The sequence below is a fragment of the Erythrolamprus reginae genome, chromosome 9 (genome assembly GCF_031021105.1).
Source record: "Erythrolamprus reginae isolate rEryReg1 chromosome 9, rEryReg1.hap1, whole genome shotgun sequence".
Classification (NCBI taxonomy): Eukaryota; Metazoa; Chordata; class Lepidosauria; order Squamata; family Dipsadidae; genus Erythrolamprus; species Erythrolamprus reginae.
The window spans coordinates 32,980,344-33,006,769 of NC_091958.1; the positions used below are offsets into that span (position 1 = coordinate 32,980,344).

Below are 26,426 nucleotides of genomic sequence, written 5' to 3' on the forward strand. Positions count from 1 at the left end.
GGCCTCAGACCTCGCCTCCGCCGCAACGGGGAGGGGGCGTGGCCGGTAAGGGTACCACCGCTGGAGGGGGGCGCGCGCGGGGGGCGGGCTGGGGCGCCGTTTGATTGGGCGAAGCGCGCCGGTCGGTTTGTGTGTGTGTGTAGGGGGGGGGGCTCGCCTCAGTCTCGGCTTCTGCCTCGCTGCCTGCCGCCGAGGGAGCCATCGCCGCACGCCCGAGCAGCTCCGAAGAGCGCGACGCGGAGGCGGAGGGGGATGTCGGCCGAGGCGTCCAGGCTGGCTCTGTCCGCCGAGTGACCGGTGGGTGACGGCAGGAAGGGAAAGGGCGGCCTGTGCGCGGCTTTCCTTCGGTCGCTGCCGGGTGGCGCGCAGGGTGGGTGGGGACGGCGGGAGGGGGATACAAGCCGCCCTGACAGGAAAGCGCCAGGATGGACGCCTCAGGTCGGTAGGAGTTGTGTGTCTCAGGGATGTGTGCAGGCATATATGTATGTATGTATGCATCCACCTATCTGTGTATCTCCTGTATATATCTCAATCTCTGTCATCTATAACCATCTGCCTGCCTGCCTGCCTGCCTGCCTGCCTGCCTGCCTGCCTGCCTGCCTGCCTGCCTGCCTGCCTGCCTGCCTGCCTGTCTATCTATCTATCTATCTATCTATCTATCTATCTATCTATCTATCTATCTATCTATTATTTCTATTCTTTCTGTCTATCTTTTTGTATCTATCATCATCTTTTATCTGTTTCTGTCTCTTTCTCTGTATCATCTATCTGTGTCTATCATCTAGCCATCTATCAATCTATCTATCTATCTATCTATCTATCTATCTATCTATCTATCTATCTATCTATCCATCCATCCATTATCCTTTCTATCATCTATTATTTCTATCATCTGTCTGTCTGTCTGTCTGTCTATTGTTATCATCTATCATCTGTTTGCCTGTCTATCATCTATCTATCATCTATAACTGCCTTTCTCTCTGTGTTATCTATCTATATCTATCATCTATTATCTACCTATCTACCTATCATCCATCCATTATCTATCGATTGACCTACCTACCTACCTACCTACTTACCTATCATCCATCCATCCATCCAATCATCCATCCATCCATCCATCATCTCTCTCTCTCTCTCTCTCTCTCTCTCTCTCTCTCATTTACCTACCTATCTACTCTATCATTTATCTATCCTCATCCCTCCCTCTTTCTTTATATATTTCTTTGCAGCTTTGCATCAGCCCTTTCCTAGAGAAAGGTGTCTTTTTCACTGAGTTAACTTTCAAGGCTGGTCAGATTAATGATGATGATGATGATGAAAAAAACCAGCTATTTTCTTACTTGGCGCTCTTCTGATGGGTTGGACTACAATGCCCATAATCCATGAGCATGCAGCCTAAGAGGATGAGAAACTGCAGCCCGGGCCATTTCGAAGGGCAGCCCGCAGGAGAAGCATGAATGATTTAAATGTAGATATTTAAATTAAATGCTTGACATTGAAAGGGAATTAATATTTCATATTTTAAGGTTGAGTGCTTGAGTATTTATTGAGAGCAGTTGCTTGGCTGTTGGTGGTTTTTGGAGCAGGGCCTCAGATTAGTTTTACAGCTGGGTGCTGTTGGATCTCTGTGCTTGCTAAAGGGAGGTTGGGGGGAGAGCAAAGAGACTGGCATAATTTCCAAAAAATAAGGCATTAATCTTGGCTAGTTTTTCACCAACCTGCTTATTCTAGAAATAACTCACCTATCCCAGTTTGGTGAACTGATAATTTGATGTATTATGCAAACTCTGCAAAGCTGTAAAGACCGGGCTATTCCGGCAGACCTGGGGCCATTGATCAAATGAGGTATCACACAGATCCGGCCATGAGAGATAAGTGAGAGATATGCATGGTTTTTATTAGGGTGTTCTAATTATTCTTAAAACTGTTTTTTTTTAATGCTGTTTTTATTTGTTGTAAGCCGCCCAGAGACCTGGTGGAATTGGGCAGCATATAAAATCAAATTAATCAACAAATAATAAACTCGGAGAGGGATGATGTGCCCATCGCTGGCTGAAGCCTATTTGGTGAACCTTGTCACCAGTGATGGGCTGTCAAAACCTTTACTGCCACATTGTGGGCGTGATTGCTACTGTACAGTACTGCCATTTTGTGGTGATGGTCATGTGGCTGGGTAGGAGTGGCTTGCCAGCCATGGGACCAGGTGGGAGTGGCTTGACAATCATTTGACCGGGGATGGCTTAAAGGTCATGTGACTGGGTGGGAGTGGCTTGCCAGCCATGGGACCAGGTGGGAGTGGCTTGACAATCATGGGACCAGGGGGTGGCTTAAAGGTCATGTGACTGGGTGGGAGTGGCTTACTGACCAAAATAAGTTTTCAAATAGGTGCTTGGACTCTTTTTCAGTTAATTAAGTCCCATTATTTGAATAGCCACAAAAAGGACAAATCATAGACAGCGTTATTTGTGGAGGAGCACAGTAACATTTTAAGGTTTTGTACTGAACCCACAAGGTTCAGAATGATAACAGATTAGGCAAGTAGCTCAATTTTCTTGAATTGCTATAAAAGTTCAGTTCTAGATAATGATTAAAACAATTAAAGTGTTTATGGGTAAAACATACTATTTAATCATTTCCTACTTTAAAAGTAATTGAGGATCATACTAAGGTACTAGAGAAGGAAGGACAATTAAAAAAATATTAAGTATTCAATAAATAGTGCATAAAATTACTATCCCCACTGTGGGGGCAGCAACCCATTACTGCTCCTCACGCACATCAAAACTAAAGGGGGGGGAAGAGCCAGCCGCAAAATATTCCTTCATTCCATCTGGCCTGGTAAAAACAGTGTTTGCTGCTTCCGCACGTTTGCTCTGAAGGGGATCATCCCCCCCTTCCCCATTCGTTGCCTCCTTATTTCCTCTGTTAAATAGGTTTGTTGTTTTTGGCACAAGCAGCCAAATGGGATTCTAACTTTGGCGAAAAGAAAAAAGAATAGGCATCTCTTAGTAGAATAAAGTAGAGCAGTGATGGCGAATCTTTTTTCCCTTGGGGGCCAAAAGCGCATGTGCATAGGCCCAAGTGCCCACACCCATAATTCAGTGCACATATAATGCACCACATAATTCAAACTTGCACATGTGTACATGACAAACACCCCTGCTGCCCATCCTCCTGCATATGCAAAGGAGCCCCCTGTTCCCCCATTTAATGACTTCTGGTGGGCCAGGTCCAGGGGTGGGCAGCAGACAGGATGGGGTGGAACGCAGTTCCACCGGCAGAAATGAAGCTGTGTGCCCAGATCCAGTTGACTATTCCCCCCTCCCATCCTCTTCCTCCTCCTTGGAAAGCAGCAGGGAGACCAGCACCGGCAGGAGTTGCAAGGGGCCCTTTTCCTTCCCCCTCTTTTCTCAACAGCTGATCGACACCTGTTTGCCCAGCTACCCAGCCTAAGGCGGAGGGGACAACCCAGGAAGGAGAGTGCGGGAAACACAAAGCAAATTGTCACCCCAGAGAGCGACACTGGTGAGGTTGTAAGTCAAGGACCTAACAGTTCACTTGAATGATGATGATCATTCAAGCCCCTTCCACCTGGTCACATGGCCAGCAAGCCACTCCTACCCAGTCACATGGCCATCAAGCCGCACCCACAAAATAAGCCACACCTACAATGTAGCAGTAAAAATTTTGGCTGCCCGTTAGTGCCCAGGTAGGCCCATTTTTTTGCCCTCCCCAGACTCCAGAGGCTTTCTTGGAGCCTGGGGAGGGTGAGAATGTCCCCCTGAGGCTGAAAACACCCTCCCAGAGCCTCCACACAAGCCGAAAATCAGCTGGCTAGCATGCATGTGCCTGCTGGAGTTGAGCTAGGGCAACAGCTTGCTGCTGGCACATATGGTTCCAGGTGCCACCTGTGGCAAATGTGCCATATGTTTCCTAACACTGCTGTAGAGAAAGTCTCCACGCACACACCGCTCTCCCTGTCCTTGAAGGAGACATCATTAAGGAGAATCAAAATGTATCTATGGAGGCCCATAAAATGCCTGATATAGGAAGGGTTGGGGATGCAAGGAGAGTGAGCGACTTATAGACCCATAGGGCCGGCATTTCAAATAGAAAGATTAATGGAACTACAGTTATGGGGGCGAAAGAAGTGGGTGAAATTGGAAAAGGAAATTAATAATATAAATAATAAGGAGTTATTATTTAAAAAATGGAGTAAAATAGAAATTAATAATTTAACCGACCCTCTGAAAGCAGGTTTAGAAATATGGTTTAAATGGCAGGGGAAATGGGGAACTAGAAACTCAAAATTATCAACGTTACATGTATTGAATACAAGTAATGACGTTAACTTAAGCAGAATTATAAAAGAATTAAATAGCAAAGGGATAATGAGAATTGAACAATTATATGAGAAGGACGGGAGAGTTAGCAGAACTCGGCTGGAATGGTGGCTAGGTCAACAGAAATGGCTGCAGATTAATGCAATAAGTAAATATTTAAATAAAAGTGAGAATAAAGAAGCTTTCTTGAGAGAAGAAAATTGTTTAGAGAAAATAATAAAAGAAAAGATTAATAATACAAAAGCTCAGGCTAGCAATATATATAGAATGTTATTGCAAGCAGAAGAGGAAGTAATAAAAGGTTTGACAAGATGCTGGCAAAATGATTTACAAATAGATGAAAGTGAAATGAAAGAAATAGTAGAAAATATACATAAGATTAAAAACACAAGAGTTAAAGAGATGAGAAGAAAAATCCTACACTAATGGTATTATACACCAGCACAACTTGTACACTTCCAGAGGAAAGAGAAAGGTAATTGTTGGCATGGTTGCCAAAAGAAAGGAATTTTCATGCATATGTTCTGGGAGTGTGTAGAAATTCAGAAATTTTGGAAGGAAGTGCAGAATGAAATAAATAAAATGTTAAATATTAATTGGACAATTACAAAAGAAATAGCAATTTTAATTAAACAAAGAGAACTAAGAGATTTTAAAGAAATAAAAACTGCAGCATTGGAAAGTGCTCAAGCGGTGGTGGTATTGGGTTGGAAAGAGTCTATAAAATGGACACTACAGAACTGGTACTGGTACATGGTGGATCACATACATTTTGAAATCATGGAAATAAGATTAAACAACTTTGATGAAAACAAACTGGAGAAGCTGATGGTACGATGGAATAAGGTGAAAGGTTATATGTTGAGTAGAATCTGTGATGCAAATGTGAAAAATAAACTTCAATCACTCTTTCAGTAATAACAAATGCAAAGTAGAGCCAAGGAAATATATATATACAAACTAGTAAATTTTCAAACCCCCTGCAATGGGTGGTGGTGGTGATGGGGGTTTCTTTGTCGGTCAGGTGATGGGCACATGCACTGTGCACTGTTTTATGTTTGTTTTTTATGTAACCACATTTACAAAATCAATAAAAATATATTTAAAAAAAAAAATAGACCCATAGGGCCGGAAGGGACTTTGCAGGTCTCCCCATTCCATCCCTGAAAAATGTCTGACCGATCTCTTCTTGAAGTCCTCCAGGGATGGAGCACTCTCCACACCAGAGGCAAGCCATTTGTTCCGCTGATATATTTTTCACTGTCAGGAAATGTTGCTTTAGTTCTAGGCTGGTTATTTTATGTTCATCCACATGTTGCTCCTGGTCCTGCCCTCAGCTGCTTTGGAGAATAGGTTGAATCTCCCTCTTCTCTGTGACTATTGGAAGACTGCTATCCTGTCATGTTTATTAGACCAGGCATATCTACTGTGGCAGTTCCCTTAACTGTTCATGGTATGTTTTAGCCTCCAGCCCACTCACCATTTTGGTTGCTCTTCTCTGCAATCTTTCTAGAGCAGGGGTTGGGAACCCTGCTCTGGAGCTACATGTGGCTCTTTCATCCCTCTGTGCGGCTCCCTGTCAGTCGGCTCCACAATTGATAGGGCTTTCGGTTAGGGTAGGGAGAGGAAAAGGGACATCATGCTAGGAGGAGACTCTACGGTGGGGGAACCGGACTTCCAGTAAGCAGAAGAAAAAGGATGCCATGCTAGGAGGAGACTCTATGGTGGGGGAACCGGACTTCCAGTAAGCCGAAGAAAAAGGATGCCATGCTAGGAGGAGAGTCTGTGGTGGGGGAACCGGACTTCCAGTTGCCTCCAGAATTGAACAGGGGGGTCTTCTGGTTAGGACCTTTGTGGCTTTTTGAGTGTTTAAGGTTGCCGACCCTTGTTCTAGAGTCTCAACATCTTTTTTGTATTGGAGTGACCAGAATTGGACATGGTATTCCAAGGTTGGTCTCACCAGCGTAGTATCCTTTCTTCGGATGCTTTCTTCAGATACCTCTGAAGATTCTTTGAATCTTTCTAAAGAAAGAATATTCTCCCTTCAGATACCTCCCAAGAAGGAGATACAGTCCCTTCCACATTCCATTGTGGGACAACAATTCATAACATTAGTATATATATATATATATTCCTGACACCCAACCCAAATGCCCGTCCTTGTAACTTAAATCCGTGATTTCTTCTGTTTTAGAACTACTCTGAATTTTCCATATAAGATTTTCCTTCTATGCTCTTTATTTTGTTTGCTTTTCTCTGGACATGATAACTGCGGCACAATTAAGAATCTTTTTAAAAGATGATTCCCAGAACTAAACACCCCAGGATAGGTGTGTTCGGATTATTCTCGATACTGATGAAGAATAAGAAAAAAAATCCAATATGGGTCGGTCACTAGGAACAGAAGTTTTGACTTCCGAGATTTCAGATTTTTGCTGGAGCCCTTCATGATCCTGCAACTTTGTTTTGCGACACATATATTCACCTACATTAATGAAAGAAATTCTCCATTGATTTTTCTCAACACTTTCAATGGCAAGGTGGATAGCGTAGAGCCATGATGGCGAACCTATGGCATGCATGCCACAGGTGGCAGAGCCATATTGCAGGGCACACGAGGCGTTGCCCTGTGTCAGCTCCAGCATGCATCCGTGTGCTAGCTTTCTGATTTTCGGCCTTGGGGAAGGCTGTTTCGCCCTCCGGTGGCTTTAGGGAAGCTTCCCTGAAGCCCCAGAATGCAAAAAACTACCCAATGGGCAAACCAAAAATTTAGAAAAACAGACTTTTGGTTTCGTTGTTGTGCTGTTTTTTGCACTCCAGAAGCTTCAGGGAAGCTTCATGAAGGTTCCGAAGTGCAAAAAACAGCCCAGTGGTGCAAACCAGAAGTCCTGTTTTCTAAATTCTGCTTTGTCCGTTTGGCCAGTTTTTCACCATCCCAGGCTTTAGTGAGGCCTATACACATGCGGATGGAGGGGGATTGTGCGCATGTTCAGGGGCAGTGAGAGGTATGCATGTGTGTGGTGAGGGAATAGCACATGCCCACACACCCCAAAAGGTTCGCTATGACTGGCATAGAGGAACACAATCACCATGTCCCAGTTCCTTAAAAAAAAATTCAACTGAAGGTAGATTTGAAAAATAATAAGCTATCCCCGATTTTTTACATGTGGTGGGTCTGCATCTGGGTTTCTAATCAAGGACGCTCCTGCAAGGAATTTTACTATAGTCTTCTATGCAACTTCATCCTGGTCGTCATTGGTGTAACATGAAAGTTATTGTACCTGGAATTTGCTATTATCAGTTGATTACATATTGCCAAAAATCAATAATGGGTTGGTTCCAGACTTTTAAGAAGCACCAGCCTTGACTTTTAACATTACAGATAGTCCTTGTTTAGCAACCACAATTGGGACCAACAGCTCCGTTGCTAAGCAATGTGGTGGCTGCTGTGGTTCGCCAATAGAAACATAGAAACATAGAAGTCTGACGGCAGAAAAAGACCTCATGGTCCATCTAGTCTGCCCTTATACTATTTCTGTATTTTATCTTAGGGTGGACATATGTTTATCCCAGGCATGTTTAAATTCAGTTACTATGGATTTATCTACCACGTCTGCTGGAAGTTTGTTCCAAGGATCTACTACTTTTTCAGTGAAATAATATTTCCTCACGTTGCTTTTGATCTTTCCCCCAACTAACTTCAGATTGTGTCCCCTTGTTCTTGTGTTCACTTTCCTATTAAAAACACTTCCCTCCTGGACCTTATTTAACCCTTTAATATATTTAAATGTTTCGATCATGTCCCCCCTTTTCCTTCTGTCCTCCAGACTATACAGATTGAGTTCATTAAGTCTTTCCTGATACGTTTTATGCTTAAGACCTTCCACCATTCTTGTAGCCCGTCTTTGGACCCGTTCAATTTTGTCAATATCTTTTTGTAGGTGAGGTCTCCAGAACTGAACGCAGTATTCCAAATGTGGTCTCACCAGCGTTCTATATAGCGGGATCATAATCTCCCTCTTCCTGCTTGTTATATCTCTAGCTATGCAGCCAAGCATCCTACTTGCTTTCCCTACCGCCAGACTGCACTGTTCACCCATTTTGAGACTGTCAGAAATCACTACCCCTAAATCCTTTTCTTCTGAAGTATTTGCTAACACAGAACTGCCAATACAATACTCAGATTGAGGATTCCTTTTCCCCAAGTGTATTAGTTTACATTTGGAAACATTAAACTGCAGTTTCCATTGCTTTGACCATTTATCTAGTAAAGCTAAATCATTTACCATATTACAGACGCCTCCAGGAATATCAACCCTATTGCACACTTTAGAGTCATCGGCAAATAGGCAAACCTTCCCTACCAAACCTTCCCCTATGTCACTCACAAACATATTAAAAAGAATAGGACCCAGAACAGACCCTTGTGGCACACCTTGTAACCTGACTCTGCTCAGAATACTCGCCGTTAACAATAACTCTCTGATGTCTACGCTTCAGCCAGCTGCAAATCCATTGAACTATCCAGGGATTAAGTCCAATTTTTACTAATTTATCTATCAGCTTTTTATGTGGAACCGTATCAAAGGCTTTGCTGAAGTCCAGGTAGGCAATATCCACGGCACCACCTTCATCCAACACCTTTGTGACATAGTCAAAGAAATCAATGAGATTAGTCTGACATGATTTGCCTTCAGTAAAGCCATGCTGATTTGGGTCCAATAAGTTATTGTTTTTTAGGTGCTGATTTATCCTCTTTTTGAGTAGAGTCTCCATCATTTTAACTACAACTGATGTCAAGCTAACTGGCCTGTAGTTACCAGCTTCTTCTCTACTGCCCTTCTTGTGGATAGGCACAACACTGGCCATTCTCCAATCCTCAGGAACATCTCCTGTTAACAAGGATTGGTTAAACAAATCAGTCGGGGGGGGGGTGTAGCAATGACAGATCTGAGTTCTTTAAGAACTCTGGGGTGGATGCCATCTGGACCCATTGCCTTATTTATCTTTAATCGTTCAAGTTCTTCTAAGACATCGTCTTCTAAGATCACTGGAGCTGAATCCGTACAGCTGGAAGCAATGCTATATCCCTCTATAGTATTATTTTGTAAGGTGTCTTTTGAGAAAACTGAACAGAAGTAGCTATTGAAATGGTCAGCGATCTCCTTATTCCCATTAATGCATGTATTATTCCCGGTACTAAGCTTCATGATGCCGCAGTTTTTCTTCTTCTTATCACTAATATATCTGAAGAAGGTTTTATCCCCCTTCTTTAGAGATTTGGCAATTTCTTCCTCTTTTGAGGCTTTAGCAGCATATATTATCTGTTTCGCCTCCTTCTGGCTTGACTTTAGCCAGTCGAGCTGGCAGCAGATTTGGACAGTGAGGAAGTTGGGGAGAAACATGGGCCAGTCCTAGAGTCATGGGAAAGCTCTGACAAGGGCTCTGCATCAGAGGCAGAGAGGGTGCCAGGGCAGTCTGACAGTTATCAGCTGCCTTTGGAGTTAGACATCAGTGAGGAAGACAACAGCTGGAGCCTTTGCCCATGCACAGAGCTGACAGACGAAGGGCACAGCTAAGGAACAAGAGTTGACTTGGGAGTAAGGCCACAGTTGGACGATGAATAGCCCCTCCCACCGGGAATAAAAGAGGAGTGAAATAGGAGGGGAAACAATTGCAGGAGACAATTACGGTAGTTCGCTTAATGGCTGTGACTCTCCGAGACTCTTTTCCAAGTTTTGAAGATATCGGCCTGGCAGCTCTCTAAGCCAGAGACGGTCTGTGACTGAAAACTTACCCTTGAAAGACTTTTCTGGATGTGAATGGGAAGAATTCACAGTCACTTAATAAAAGGGGTTTTTGGTCAGGACATGGGGTCTGCTTTGTGGTTTGCAGAATGCTAGGTTAAAACAGTGGCCAAGTGAGAAATCCTCTTCGAATTCACGGCCTGATCCAGCAGGACTCTTGGTACTGTTAACTAAAAAAGTCTGTTAACTAAAAAGTACCCATTTGGAAATATACCTTCCAGTGTTCCCTCTAAGGTGTGCAGCGCACTATAGCATGCTGGTTTTTCCTGCTCAGCACGGGAATTTTAATTCCTGCATAGAGGAGCTTCTTCTCTCCTCCCCGCTTTGGCGTCAGCAGCCACGGCTGAGGCTGCCCCGGCTCTGATACCCACCCGCGCGGCATCGGAGGAGGCATTGGCCTCCTCCCCCGCCACCACACTGGGGGCTGTCCCCTGGAGCCGGGGGCGATCGGCCCAGGCTCGGCCCTGAACTGCGCCTCCTCCCCCGCCACCGCGCTGTGGGCTGCCCCCTGGAGCCGGGGGTGATGGGCCCGGGCTCAGCTTACTCGGCCCTGAACTCCACCTCCGTCCCTGTTGCCGTGCTGGCCAGGGAGGGAGGAAGAGAGAAAGAAAGAGAGTGAGAGGGAGGGAAAGAGGGAAGAGAGGAAAGAAGAGAGAAAAAAGTAGAAGGAAGAGAGAAGGAAAGAAAGGAGAGAGAGAAAATCAAAATCTAGTTTGAAACTAACTCAACTATTTAAGTGGCATTTTGATACTTAGCAGAGTTTCCCCATTCTGATGTCACTGTTAAAGACACACAGTATTTTATTTTGAAATTCTCTGAGGCAAAATATGGTGGGTTTTTAAAAAACAAAATATCTTTACTGCAGATTAAGATCAGCAAAACAATATCAATCATCCAATTTCTTAATATACTTTAATTTTCATGTCTCTCAGCTGCGTAAAAACCTTTGGTAACTTATAATTAAAAAGAAAAATAACAAATATCAAAAGAAAAATGCAGGCTACTGAAAAACAACATGGTTTCATCCCTTTGGCAAGAGTGGTAGAAATTTGAGGAGGGATGATTGATTATTAAATATGGATTGACTATGGAATGATGGTAAAAGATATATTTAGATGTTGTTTAATATTAGGATGTATTAATTCATGAAATTGGATTAGAATTTTAGAACTATATAGAATTACATAGGCAAATTAATGGAAGATACATAGAATACATAAGGGGTTTATGATATGTACTGTATGATTTTATGAGTTTGCATTATGAATTTAAAATATACTTTGAAATGCAGAAGATTGATGAAAGTTAATAATAGTAAATGCTAAGTGCCTGAAAATTAATTGAGCTTGGAAATATTGAATGAAATTATAGAAAAGTAAATATGGAAATATATTAATTGATGCATTGGTGTTCAAATAGTTTTTCATAGTATTATTAGATTACTATAATACTATGATAAATATTTAAGAAATGAAGATTTTAAAGCATGGATTTATTAATAGTTGCATTTTTGGTTTTGCTGGTTGTTTTAGTTTTAATAGTAATAGATTTTGGTTTTGTTTTTTTATTAATTTATTTTAATAAAAAAGAAGGGAATTTCCCCCCCTATTTATTTATTTATTTATTTATTTATTTTGACTTCTATGCCGCCCAATCCCAAAGAGACTGCCGCTCAGACACTATACTTTTCCGCCCACACCGAAAAAAATTAGAGGGAACACTGATACCTTCTGAAGAAGCAGTGAAGAAGCCCTCTGCTTTCTAAATCTTTAGAGATAAAGTTCAATGTAGTGAGCTAGAAACTGAATCTGGATAACAAAGAAAGCACAACTTCAGAAATATTGTGTAGCTAACTGTTTCAGGATGCCGTTATTTGCCCTGCAAATAACCAAGAGCCTTTGCTGAGTTCAAAGCACAGAAAAGTTTATTATTGCTACCTCTAATACAAGAATCTACTCAACTAACAGCCAAGTGTCCGATGAGCATGATTGATTGATGACCAAGCAGTTCTCAAAGTCAAATTGGCGTTGGAAAAGAGTCACTGGTATTCATAAGGGTTGGACTTAGGTCTCTTGTGGCAACATGACAACACCGCCCTGAGTTGCCTCGAGAAGAGTGGCATAGAAATCTAATTAATAAATAAAATAAACTGTTAGGACTCTATCCATAACTGTTCGGTTGGCAATATATTGCTTGCAGGTGTCATAAACTGCCACAAGAGGGAGCTAGAGTTGATAGCTTATTTCTCTGAGTCACCCTCTCTGTTTCTCTTTATCTGGTTACTCACTGTTAGGTTTGCTCTGCCATCATTCTGTATTGTAGTCATGTATTACAGCTAAAATGTATTTAAGCTTAATATCTTTGTTTACTGATTATGACTAAGACAACTGGTAAGAAAGACTATGTACAGTGGTACCTCAAGATACGAACCCCTCGTCTTACGAACAACTCGTGATACGAACCCGGGGTTCAGAAAAATTTTGCCTCTTCTTACGAACTTTTTTCGAGTTACGAACCGGCGTTCGGAGACTGCTGGGAAGCCGCGCGGCTGTTTTAAAAGGTGACAGCCGGCGGCGGGGCTTCCCAGAAGCCTCCCGAACGCCGGTTCGTAACTCGAACAAAGTTCGTAAGAAGAGGCAAAATTTTGCTGAACCCCGGGTTCGGTTCGGGAGGTTGCTGGGAAGCCCCCCAGGCCGGCTGCGACCTTTTAAAACACCCGCGCCGGTTCGCAGCTGTCTCCCGAAGCCGAACGCGGAAGTTCGGCTTTAGCGTTCGGCTTCAGGAGACAGCTGCGAAGCGGCGCGGGTGTTTTAAAAGGTTGCAGCCGGCCTGGGGGGCTTGCCAGCACCCCCCCGAACCCCGAACTTTTGCCAAACTTCCGGGTTCGGGGTTCGGGGGGGGTGCTGGCAAGCCCCCCAGGCCGGCTGCGACCTTTTAAAACACCCGCGCCGCTTCGCAGCTGTCTCCCGAAGCCGAACGCAGAAGTTCGGCTTTAGCGTTCGGCTTCAGGAGACAGCTGCGAAGCGGCGCGGGTGTTTTAAAAGGTCGCAGCCGGTCTGGGGGGCTTCCCAGCACCCCCCCAAACCCCGAATCCGGGTTCGGGGGGGTGCTGGGAAGCCCCCCAGGCCGGCTGTCACCTTTTAAAACAGCCGCGAAAGCCGTTTTTTTGCGGGGGTTTTTTGGTTGCACGGATTAATTGACTTTACATTGTTTCCTATGGGAAACAATGTTTCGTCTTACAAACCTTTCGTCTTACGAACCTCCTCCTTGCACCAATTAAGTTCGTATCATGAGGTATTACTGTACTTGGTAATATTTGGATTGTTATTCTGACTTATTATGTGTACGACTTTAGAATGTTTATCTGAATATGTTATTTCTCAAAGTAAACTTTAATTCAAGTTAGTGTGTCTGTTTGTGGATGAGTAGTTATTCACAATTATTCTCAATCTAAATGTTTCTGTGTGTGCACAACCTTGGTAAACAAGGATTGCTCTGCTCATACATTAACAGCAAGGACTCCAAACTGATAGCAAGCTTAATCCAGCCTTCCAGCTCAGCTTTTTCTCCCCTGACAGCAATTCTGATGCTTACTTGCGAGTAGCCCAGCTCTGGCCAGGGTAGAGGCCCTCTGCTCCTTTTTCTCAATGGATGCTTTCACTTGCATTGAATCCAGCAGGATGACGCTAGTCCAGATGGGCTTTGCCCGTGGTCTCCGGATGTGGATGCACACAGTCGATTGATGAGCAAGTACTTCTTCAACTTAAATATGGTGATGAATTTGGCTGGGTGTCAGACATACACTCAGCCCTGTGCTTTACTTAGAGCTTCTAATTATATAACAGTATATTTTCCTGGGCCTCTTTCGGCAATAGAATTTGTTTCCTCTTCTTGCTGCTGTTGAATCCCTTTTTCAAAGCCCAAATAGTGCCACATTTTTTGGTAGTGTCTTCTATTTGTATGGCCCTCCCCCCCAGTGAAGTGGGATCCAATGCATCGGAACACTGTATCCTGTCTGATTGGATTGCTGGAAAAGAAATGAATAGCTTAAGAAGCGTAGAGGTTGTGTGATTCAACGTGGTGTGAAGCCAGATTGTGTCTAATGCAGAAACCGGGGTTTAAATTCTACTGATCTTCACCCCCACCCCATTTGTACATGTTCTCAGAGATTCGGGGCAGCCCTGAGAGCTTGTGGTTTGGCAGCAAAGCTTGGGGGAAGCCTCCTGCATGCACGCTGTATAATTTGTGTCTTGAGTTCCTCCTTGTCTGTGTTTGTGTTCTGGATCCTGTCATCCCGTGTGTTGGTATCTAACTGCTTGTGAAATTCTCACCCACCCACTACCTTTGCCTTGTTCTCACATGTTCTTAACACCCTCTTTCAGGGTGTAGGTGTAACACTTCAATCACATTCAAGCAGCCCCTATGAAGCTGACTGGAATCTGAGACAATTCCTCTCTCTCCCTCCTTCTTTCCTTTCTCTCTCTCCCTCCTTCACCCCTCTTACTTCTCCCTCTCCCCCTCTGTCTTCCTCCATTCCTTTTCTCTCTCCCCCTCTCTCTCCCCCTCCCTCTCATTCTACTCTCCATCGCCCTTCCCCTCTCCCCTCTCTCCCCTCTTTCCTCCCTCCTCTATCTCTTTCCTCTCTTCCTCCATCCCTCCCTCTCCTTCTTTCCTTTTCTTTCTCCCTCCCTCTCTATCTTTCCACTGTCTCTCTCTCTCCCTCCTTTTTGTTCCACACACACTCTCTCCATCACCCCCTTCCTCCCCTCTCTCCCCTTATTCCTCCTTTCCTCCCTTCTCTCCTTCCTCTGTTTCTCCCTCCCTCCTTCTCCCTATATTTCCTCTCTTTCTCTCTCCCTCCCTCTTTCCTTTCTCTTCCTCCTTCCCCGTCTTCCCACTCCCTCCCTCCCTCTCCCCCTCTGTCTTCCTCCATTCCTTCCTCCTCTTCCTATCTTTTCTCTCTGTCTCTCTCTCCCCTTCCCTCTCGTTCCACACTCTCCCTCCATCGTCCTTCCTCTCTCCCTCCCTCCTCTCTCTTTCCCTCTCCCTCCATCTCCCTATCTTTCCTCGTCTTTCTCATTCCCACCCTCCTTACCTCTCCCTATCTTTCTTCTCTTCATCCCTCACACTCTGTCTTTCACTCCTTCTGTTTGCCCCCTCTCTCTCCCTCTCTCTTCCTCCCTCTCTCTTTCCTCTCTCTCCCTCTCTCCTTGTCTCCTCTCCAGTCTCCCTCCCCCTTTTCTCCCCTCTCTCTCTTTTAAACTTTGTTAGAATTTGAAAATAGCTTGATCCCTTCAAAGGGGGCTACCCTGAGACTGCAGATAGTCCAGAATGCAGCCATGCGAGCTGTCATGGGTGTACCTTGTTACGCCCATTTAACACCAACACTCCGCGTGCTGCACTGGCTACCAATTAGTCTCCGGTCACAATTCAAGGTGCTTGGTTATCACCTATAGAGCCCTACATGGCTCAGGGCCTGGGCATTTACGGGACCGTCTCCTGCCACATACCTCCCAGAGACCTATTAGATTGCACAGAATCGGCCTCCTCCAGGTCCCGTCGACTAAACAATGCAGGTTGGTGGGGCCGTGGGGCAGGGCCTTCTCTGTGGCTGCCCTGGCTCTATGGAACTAGCTCCCCCTCCCCTGATGTTCGCACTGCTCCCACTCTACTGGCCTTTCGAAAAGCTTTTAAAACCTGGCTTTGTCGACAGGCCTAGGGGACGAGAATTTTAACACCAGATGTGACCGAATTAATGTTTGTTGGTATGGATGTTTGTTAGATTGTTTTTTGGGGACGGGGTTATAATTGATTCTTTTAGGGTTTCTTATTTACTGTTGTTGTTTGACTTCTTTTTTTATTATTGTATCATTGTATTGTTTTTATTGTTGTAAGCTGCCCTGAATCCTACGGGATTGGGTGGCATAGAAGTCGAATGAATTAAATCAAAGGAGATTCAAAGGAGATTTTCTTTATTATTGATCCTGCCAAGTTTGGTATGTAGTTTACATTATAAAATACCAAATCAAAGCTCAACTTTTTTTACTTTTATATAATGATACAAACTAGCCCTCTCTATAACAACAAACCTATCTCATTGGTAAAGCCTCTAAAATCAAAATTTTACTTTTTTCCTACCTCAAGCATAAAGTCACACCAATTGGAAACAACAAGTGGTTTCCAAGAAGAAACAAAAGTAATTCTATTTTTCCACTTTTCTTTCATTGAAACAATCCATTTAGTCATCTCTGCTAACTCGATCAGCCATTCATCCATTATGGGAATCAAAAGTATCTTTCTATCAAATTTTGTATTTTTAATATTTCTATGTTCCAAAAGCAGATCTTCTCATCCCTTGCTGACCAAAATTAAAATACACGCACCCACCCCATTTTAGTATAATCCAAGCAATTTCAAAGATACTGCCTTCTTGCATGAATCAGAAAAATCTATGTTTCATAGGAACGAGTTAATGCTGAGAAGTAAAATGTATTTATGTCTGGCGTTATTGGCAGGTAGAAGCAGAAAATTACTCTGCAATTAAACCGTAAGTCTTGCTATGAGGGTGAAAGATATATTCAATCCAGGTTCAAAATTTTAATAAACTTGCTTGCTTTAAATAGCTAGAGCCATTATTTAAATAGTTTGAGACAGCTGCCGGGTGGCAAATGAATTTTGTGCTCTTTGCAAAAAACAAAATCAAAATCTAGGAAAAAAAGAAAAGTGTTCTTTTGTGCAAGGTATTCCAAAGCAGCCCGATTAATTATTGTTGTTTATCAGGCTTCAAGTAAGCTTGTTTGGAAGCTGTGTTTAGGAGACCAGAATGCTAGTTATCATACGGACATAAGAAGAGCCCTGCTGAATCAGGCCAAAGCCCATCGAGTCCAGCATTCTGTGTCACCCAGTGGCCCACCAATTGTCCTTGGGGATCTTGAGCAGAAAGAGAAAGCAAGACCCTCCCTTTCCCTTGACCCCCAACAAATGGGACCCAAAGGAACCCTGCCTGTATCAACCGACATAAAGGCGGCACATGGACATCCGTTTCAATAACCACCAATACACTTGCCATCCATGAATCTGTCTAATCCTGCCTTGAAGCTATCAAGGCTGACAGCTGTCATGACCTCTTCTGGAAGGGAATTCCATAAACCAATGACTCTCTGGGTAAAGAAATATATCCAAGTTGCAATGCAACAGGACTGATGATGGTCAGTCCCCTCTATTATTATATTATAGTATATAATCCTATGTTAGCTATTCAAAGGATATATAGCAATAGCAATAGGATTTAGACTTATACACCACTTCACAGTGCTTTACAGCCCTCTCTAAGCAGTTTACCGAGAGTAAACCTATTGTTTTTTGAAACTTGCTGGTTGGGGGATTCTGGGAATTGAAGTCCACCTGTTTAGAGTTAAAAGCCACTGATTTTAAACAGTCTTTAATAGCGACAATTTAAAATGTGTTCTGCCATCACTAAGGCTTCCTTCAGAAAGCAACGTGTGAAGGCAATCAGAGTCAACAGCGTGTCATGTTTGAGTCACTGTGCTTTCAAGGCAGCAGGCCAAAATGACCTGAAGATCAGTTTAACTTCCTCTGTCTCGCTTAGATTGTTAGAACAGGCCGGTGAGGGAATGCCAGGGGCCATTGAATGAGTTCTCCTTCCTGTTCTTCTGTCCAAAGATTTACAGAATTAAAACTCTACGTTGAAATTCGGTCAATAAAATCAGTTCAAATGTAGCACAGGATCTGACAGACTTGAGCACGTCGCCTTCTGGTGTAGAACCGATGCGGTGCATTGAAATTGCAGGCACTCCCCAACTTACAGCAGTTCACTTTAGTCACCATTCAAAGTTAAGAACAGCACTAAAAACAAATGATTTACGACCGTTGTCCACACTCGTGACCATTGCTGTTTCCCCACAGTCACGTGATTTACATTCAGATGCTTGATAACTGACTCACATTTATGACGGTCCTGGGTCATGGGATGGTCTTTGGCGACCTTCTGGCAAGCCAGGTCAACAGTGAAGGCCAGGTTTTACTTAATAGTTTTCATGTTAACTTCACAACTGCAGCGATTCACTTAGCAGCCGTGGTGAGAAATGTCATAAATGGGGGCAAAACTCACTTAACAGATTTCTCACTTGGCAACAGAAATGTTGGGCTGAGTTTGTGGTTGTAAGTTGAGGACTCCCCGTATATTTATTTTTATTTATTTATTGGATTCATATGCCGCCCCTCTCCGAAGACTCCGAAGACTCAAGTTATCAATAAAATCAATAGAATCAAAATATCAATAAAATCAGTTCAGGGCTAGTGAAGGATCTGACACAGGTGTGAAATTCAGCTCCCCCCCCATGGGTGTGGGTTGGCGGGCATGGCAGGGAAAGGATACTGCAAAATCTCCATTCCGACTAGAGGTGGTTCCTCCCAGTTCGGACCAGTTCTATGGAACCGGTAGTAACTTGGCGGCCTGGGTTACTGGAACTGGCAGTGACCCAGGCCTGCCAAGCCCCGAAACTGGTTCTCAAGATGGCCATAGGCACCGCCATCTTGGTTTTTTAGCACTGCGCATGCGCAGAAGCTATGTTTTGCTTTTGCGCATGATCAGAAGGTGTGTTTTTAGCACTGTGCATGTGCGCAGGCTCACACGGCACCCCACTGAGTGAACTGGCAGTGAAGGAAACCAGAACTCACTTATAACCCTGTGGCAGTGGTTCTGTGGGCGTGGTATGTCTTGGTGGGCGTGGCTTGATGTGCATGGCAGGGGAAGGATACTGCAAAATCTCCATTCCCACCTCACTCTGGGGTCAGGCAGAGGTGGCATTTGCTGATTCTCCGAACTATTCAAAACTTATCCTACCAGTTCTCCAGAACCTGCTGGATTTCACCCCGATCTAACGGGATTGGAGAACTCGTCCTGGCGCATTCTGTGTTTTTAGAGCAGGAGTGGCGCAGTGGTTAAAGTGCAGAACTCTACTTCTACAGTCTACTTCAGCTAACTGATAACTGTAGTTCAGCAGTTGAAATCTCCCCACTGGTTCAAGGTTGACTCCGCCTTCCATCCTTCTGAGGTGGGTAAAATGAGGACCCAGATTGTTGGGGGCAATAGGTTGACTCTGTAAACTGCTGAGAGAGTGCTGTAAAAGCACTATGAAGAGGTATTCAAGTCTAAATGCCATTGCTATTGTTATTTTTATAGAAAGGAATGGAGAAGGACAGAGACCGAACGAACTGCTATAAGTCAAAGACTACATTTATCACCAAAGAATCTACTACTAGGATCAAAGAGATACTAAAATGTCTAGATTCTAAGAATCTAAAATAGTTCTTGGATGTTCTGGGTTTTTACATAATAATAATAATAATAATAATAGTAATAATAATAATAATTATTATTATTATTATTATTAATATTATTATTGGTCTTTGACTGTAACAAAGGTCTATTTAATCATATAGAATGGAATGGAGAAGGACAGAGACCAAAATATATTATATTGCAACTGGCCTTGATCTTCTGCAAAGGACATACGTTGGCTTCAAATAAATGCAACTAATTTAGCAGCAATTGCTAAGGACTGCCTTAGGTAAGATGGAAGCTCTACTAGTCCTTCGACACAATAGTTCGGTCTCAGCCCTCGGCTTAGTATCAGCTGTTTGTTGATGTTCAGATTTTGCTCAAGGCGAGATTTCTTTTGTAGATTCCTGGTCAGGTTCCACAACTCCCCACTCCCCCGCCTTGAAGTCTGTCTTTTCTTACCTAGATTAGAAAATGATGGGTTTACCCGGCAAATATTTGAGCTTTGTCTGGGAGAGTGAATGGGAGACACATGAAATAAATAGTTAATAGCGCTTTGACTGAGAGACGAGCCCATAAATATTGAATGGAAAAGCACATTTTTAATTCGAAATATAGAGCCTGCCTGGCAATGGGGCTTAAAGAAAGCAGTAATTAAGTGACCTATTCTTTGAATGTTTCCATCATGAAGCTAAGAACGTAAAATATATTCAATCCCTTCCAGCAATTGGCTTCCCCTGGACTCCTACAAGCCAGGTGAGATAATTAGAAGCAAAATGCTTTGAAACTCAAATATTAAAGCAATCTCCAGAATCAAGTAGAAATGCTAATGTTTGCATATTGCAATCAAACCTTTTTAAGGTGGTCTTTGATTTATCACCACAATTACCAGTTTCCATTATTAAGTAAGATGGTTGTTAAATAAGTCACAACTGATTTTACAATCTTTTTCTCCCATGGTTGTTAAACGGATCGCTGACCATGTTATGTGAAAACATCCAAATTTTGATCACGTGACCTTGGAAAATACTGCAAGATTGTAAGCCTGAGGACCAGTCATAATGTCACTTTTCCAGTAGCGTTGTACCTTCCAACAACAAATCAAGCCAATGGGAGAAGTCAGATTCACGTAACTATGTGATTCACTTAATGACTGCAACCATCTCCATGGCAAAAAAGGTTGTTAAATAGAATCAAGATCACATGAAGTGTTAATACCACTTGATAATGCCTTGGTCAGGCCACACTTGGAATACTGCATTCAGTTTCAGTCGCCACAATGTAAAAAGGATGTGGAGACTCTAGAACAGTGATGGCGAACCCATGGCACGGGTACCACAGGTGGCATGCGGAGCCATATCTGCTGGCATGCAAGCCGTTGCCCTACCTCAGCTCCAATGTGCATGTGTGTGTCAGCCAGCTGATTTTTGGCTTGCACAGAGACTCTGGGAGGGCATTTTTGGCTTCCAGAGCACTTACGTGTGTGTGTGTGTGTGTGTGTGTGTGTGTGTGTGTGTGTGTGTAGCTGTTTTCGCCCTCCCCAGGCCATTGAATTATGGGTGTAGGCACGTGCGCATGCGCAATAGCAGGTGCACACACTCTTTTGGCACCCAAGGAAAAAAAGGTTCACCATCACTGCTCTAGAAAGAGTGCAGAGAAGGGCAACCAAGTTGATAAGGGGACTGGAGGCTAAAACATATGAAAAACAGTTGCCGGAACTGGGCATGTCTAGTTTGATGAAAAGAAGGACCAGGGGAGACATGATAGCAGTGTTCCAAAATCTCGGGTTCCCACAAAGAAGAGGGAGTCAGCCTATTCTCCAAAGCACCTAAGGGTAGAACAAAAAGCAATGAGTGGAAACTAATCAAGAAGAGAAGCAACCTTAGAACTAAGGAGAACATTCCTGACAGTTAGAACAATTAATCAGTGGAACAACTTGCCTCCAGAAGTTGTGAATTCTCTAACACTGGAAGTTTTTAAGAAGATGTTGGATAACCATTTGTCTGAAGCTGTGTGGGGTTTCCTGCCTAAGCTGGGAGTTGGACTAGAAGACCTCCAAGGTCCCTTCCAACTTGTTGTTGTTGTTATTATTATATAAATTTTGGTGTGACTCACTTAACATTGTCTCTATTGTGGTTGTAAGTTGAGGACTGCTTGTAGTTAGGATTTGGAGTGTGCCCACCAGCTTTAGTAGGGTGATGAAAAGATATCGGCAATCCTTTACGTACAACCAAAATTGAGCCCAAAATGTACGTGGTTAGCTGAGTTTTGTCCCATTTTACAACTTTTCTTGCCGCAGTTCTTAAGCAAATCCCTGCCATTCTTAAATTAAATAGCACAGTTGTTAAATTAATCTACCAACTTTGGCTTGGTAGGGGTAGGGACACTGGAACTGGTCATAAATGCGAGTCAGTTGTCAAGCATTTAAATCACGTGACTGCGGCGAGGCTAAAACGGCTGTAAGTGTGAAAAAGGGTCCTAGGTAACTTTTTGCAACAATGTTGAACCTTTGAGCAGTCATTAAGTGGACTGTTATAAGTCCAGGACCTTCTGTATTTGAAGACAGGCGGTCAAATAAGTTAACAACACTGAGTTTGTACTAAAGATCTAATGGTAGGAAGCATGAAAGTGTTAAGCTTTCTCATTCATAGAACAGAACAGAACAACAGAAGTCTTCTAGTCCAACCTCCTACACCACTTCAGATAAATGGTTATCTAATCTCTTCTTAAAAACTTCCAGTGTTGGAGCATTTAAAGCTTCTGGAGGCAAGTTGTTCCACTGATTAATTGTCCTCACTGTCAGGAAATTTCTTCTTAGGTCTAGGTTCCTTGTCTCCTAATTTAATTTCCATCTGCTGCTTCTTGTTCTACCCTCAGGTGCTTTGGAGAATAGCTTGATTCCCTCTTCTTTGTGGCAACCCCTGAAATATTGGAACTCTGCTATCATGTTTCCCCTAGTCCTTCTTTTCTTTAATCTAGACATACCCAGTTCCTGCAACTGTTCTTCATATGTTTTATTTATTTAATTAATTAATTTGACATCTATGCCGCCCAATCCCAAAGGACTCAGGGCGGTTTACAACAGTATAAAATTATAAATCGCAATGTCAAAATTTTGAGCGGTCACTAAGCGGACTGTTATAAGTCCAGGACCTTCTTTATTTGAAGACAGGCGACCAAGTAAGTTTTGTCATCTCTGCCGTGCAGAGAACATTAAAAAGAAGTCAAGAAAAAAACCCTAATTTCTAAAATCCTGGATAGCCAAATCTTTGTGGCCTTATGGAAAACCAGCAGAGTGGGGGTGATACGAACCTTGGGGGGAGTTGATTTTATAAAGTTGAGGCAGCAACAGTGAAGGCCCTCCCCTGCAGCCCTACCAACCTGCATTGTTTAGCTGACAGAACCTGGAGGAGGCTGATTCTGGGAGGTATGTGGCAGGAGACGGTCCCGTAAATAAGTCTCCAGTCCCCTAATCATCTTTGTTGCTCTTTTCTGTACTCTTTCTAGAGCAGTGGTTCTCAACCTGGGGGTCAGGACACCTTTGGGGATCAAATGACTGTTTCACGGGGGTCACCTAAGAGCCTGGGGGGGAAAGACCAGTTTCCCATGGTGTTAGGAACTGTAGGTTCTTTTCTGGCATCTTGGAACATATTTTTACAATCCGATCAATCAAGCGTTTACGGTGGGGTTGTCCCTTTGACCTTCCTGCCAAACAATGGGGAGAATTGGCACTAAACTTATGGTTGGGAGTCACCACAACACGAGGAACTGTATTAAGGGGTCGCAACATTAGAAAAGTTGAGAACCACTGTTCTAGAGTCTCAACATCCTTTTTGTATTGTGGTGAGCAAAACTGGATGCAGTACTCCCAGTGTGGCCTTAAAGTGTTATTATTTAAATCACTTCATATGATCTAATTGCAGAGAGCATGAAATTCTAACTGCATAAGATCATGAAATGTTGAACTTTCATTCTTTTTGTGGGGAAAAAGCAGCCTCAAACCTCTGTCTGATCCAGCCCGGTAAGCCTTTTTACATCAGCTACTGTATAATCTCGCAGACCTGCAGAATCCTCCAGGTTATTCGATGATGATGCATCCACTTGGGTCTCATGTTTACCAGCATTTTCTTTTCTCCCTGGACTGATACGTTCACACACGTGTACGTGTTGACACCACCTGCCACTAACAAAAGGAAGTCGATCAAGCAGACTTCAGGGCCAAAACAGCTCCTCAGAATAAATTTTTTTAATTTTTTTTCCCCATGCTGCACCAAACATTTATTTCTTTGCTGTTGCTTCCCAAACCGACCCAGAAGATTACAATAATTCTTGGCAGCGAGCCGGAGCACTTTCTCTCTCTCTCTCTCTGCGCTGCAAGTATGTAAAGATTTTTTTTCTCCAAGGCAGGAAGTCTTGAGGATGCCTACTGGTATTTATTTTATTTACTTATTTATTTATTCGATTTTTATGCCGACCTTCTCCTTAGACTCAGAGTGGCTTACAACATGTTAGCAATAGCACTTTTTAACAGAGCCAGCCTATTGCCCCCACAATCCGGGTCCTCATTTTACCCACCTCAGAAGGATGGAAGGCTGAGTCAACCTTGAGGCGGTGATGAGATTTGAACCGCTGACCTACAGATCTACAGTCAGCTTCAGTGGCCTGCAGTACAGCACTCTACAGTACAGCACTTATATAAAGGTTGAGATCCCCAGAGCTTTTGGAAAAGTAACAGCCAGATGACTGTTACTGTTGGAAGAGGTAGAACTACTTGCTCGCCTGCCTTGCTTTCATTAAAACCTTCTGTTGGATGCCTCAATGTCAGCCATCAATTATGTCAGGAAAGCTAAACAATTTGTACGGCGATATAAAAAGGTTGGGAGCTGCCCCAACCCTGCTTCAGAAGCTCTCCCTGCTAAGATTAAATGGATCCATTCATCGCCGGCATGAAAGGATCATAAAAGCTTGCATAAATGCATAGGAGCAGGGCTCGGGAAGGCGGGGGAGAGGAGCGCAGTGTGGGTGGCGAAAGAATGGGTTTGCTTTCAGAGATAGGAAGCTAATGGGTGACTTAGTCACAAACTGAAAAGAAGGAGAGGGTGGGAACTGAACTTTCTGGGAGTTGAAACAACTCAAAAGCAGGGGTGAAACCAGTATTGGGTTCCGGGGGTGGGGGGAACGTCATTCCGGTAGGTAAAATGGAGCTGCATGCGCATGCATAGGAACCCAAATCTCATGCGAGGACATTCCCGATTTCACAGATTTTGGCCGGGGGGGGGGGGTGTTGCTTCCATTAAGCAAAAAAACCTAAAAATCGGCAAAATCTTGCGCACGAAATTACTGTTGTTAATGCATGCGATATTAACATGCAATATTAATAATAATAATAATAATAATAATAATAATAATAATAATAATAATAATAATAATATTTATTAGATTTGTATGCCGCCCCTCTCCAAAGACTCAGGGTGGGTTTATTAAGCACTGACTAAATGTAATAGCAGAAAATTAATAAAACTTTATAAGGAAATAATAATGAAGGCTTCCGTTGAATTGACTTTCTGGTGATTTATTTATCTTTGAAACACATGTATATGGACACCCCCCAATTCACATTTAAATCTTGACCATTTAAAGCCATGTGGATTTTAACTCCCAGAATTCTCCAGCCAGCATAACCATCTCATGAATTTTTATAGATTTGGGAATCAAGTACTAAATTCAGCATGACAATTCTCTTCAATTTAGTAAGAAAAAAATGTTTCTATTTTCATACTTAGATATACTGGATCACCCTACGCAACTAGGCTTACAATCCTAGGTTTAGAAAGCTTAGAACTACGTCGCCTTAAACACGACCTAAGCATAGGCCATAAATTCATCTGCTACAAGGTTCTTCCTGTCAACGACTACTTCAGCTTCAACCACAACAATATACAAGCACACAACAGATACAAACTTAAAGTAAACCGCTCTAAACTCGACTGCAGGAAATACGACTTTAGTAACCAAGTAGTTGATGCATGGAACTCACTACCAGACTCTGTAGTATCATCACCTAACCCCCAAAACGTTACCCTTAGACTGTCCACTGTTGACCCCTCCCGATTCTTAAGAGGTCAGTAAGGGGTGTGCATAAGTGCACCAGAGTACCTTTTGCCCCTGTCCTAATGTTTCTCTTTTGCTAGTATTATGTATATAAATGTTATATCTTTGTATACCACCAATCCTTACATGACAAAACAAATAAATAAAAATAAAATAGAATCTTTCCTGAACCTCTTTTAAGTATGGAGGATTCCTGTTCCGGTGGGGGAGCAAGGAGGAAGGTGGAGTTGCTGCTCCACCGGACTACGGTGAATAACATCAAAAATATGGGAAATTGCAGATTAATTTGATTTAGGACTTTGGAAGGTGAGCACTTGCTGCCCAGGAGGACCCCTATTCTTAGTTGTCCGTGCTCCGTGTTCCTTTCTGCCCCCGGAGTCTGTAACTTGGTCAGTTCGGCTCTGGAAAATGGCGACCGCGGGACAAAGCTGAGCTGCTTGTCATTCGTGGCAGCACGGCATGCTGCCTGTTGCCCCCTGTGTATTACTTGCATTCAGGGGGATGGAAGACAGAGAGAACAGAGAGGGAGTTTGGAGTCAGAGACAGAAGACAGGACAGAGAGGGAGTTTGGAGCCCCAGAAGGTATCCTTATGCCCAGCCTGGGAAGATCTTGTTGCTCCCTGCTCCGCGGTGTTTGCTTTGGACTATCTTTGCTGCGGAGATTCTGTTGAGGAATCAACTGGGGATCGGAAAATGGCGTCCGCCAGTTGGAATAGAGCCGCCTGCAGTCTGTTTTTTTTCTTCTTCTGCTAAGTCACACCGCCGAGAGACTGAATTGATTTAGACGGGCACTGGATTGATAAAAAGATTGAAAAAGACAAATTGAGGCAGCCAGACCCACCGGTCGGACCTGAGACA

The 26,426-nt window shown here is 43.4% G+C and overlaps 1 protein-coding gene across 1 annotated transcript in view; it reads left to right on the forward strand.

The window, feature by feature from the left end:
* The first annotated feature begins 243 nt into the window (after positions 1–243).
* The window catches only part of SEC14L5 (SEC14 like lipid binding 5), a 112,906-nt gene continuing 86,723 nt past the window's right edge, over positions 244–26,426 (forward strand). Inside the window, 1 exon segment of the mRNA XM_070761698.1 lies at positions 244–297. The gene's annotated coding sequence lies outside the window, so the exon portion shown is untranslated.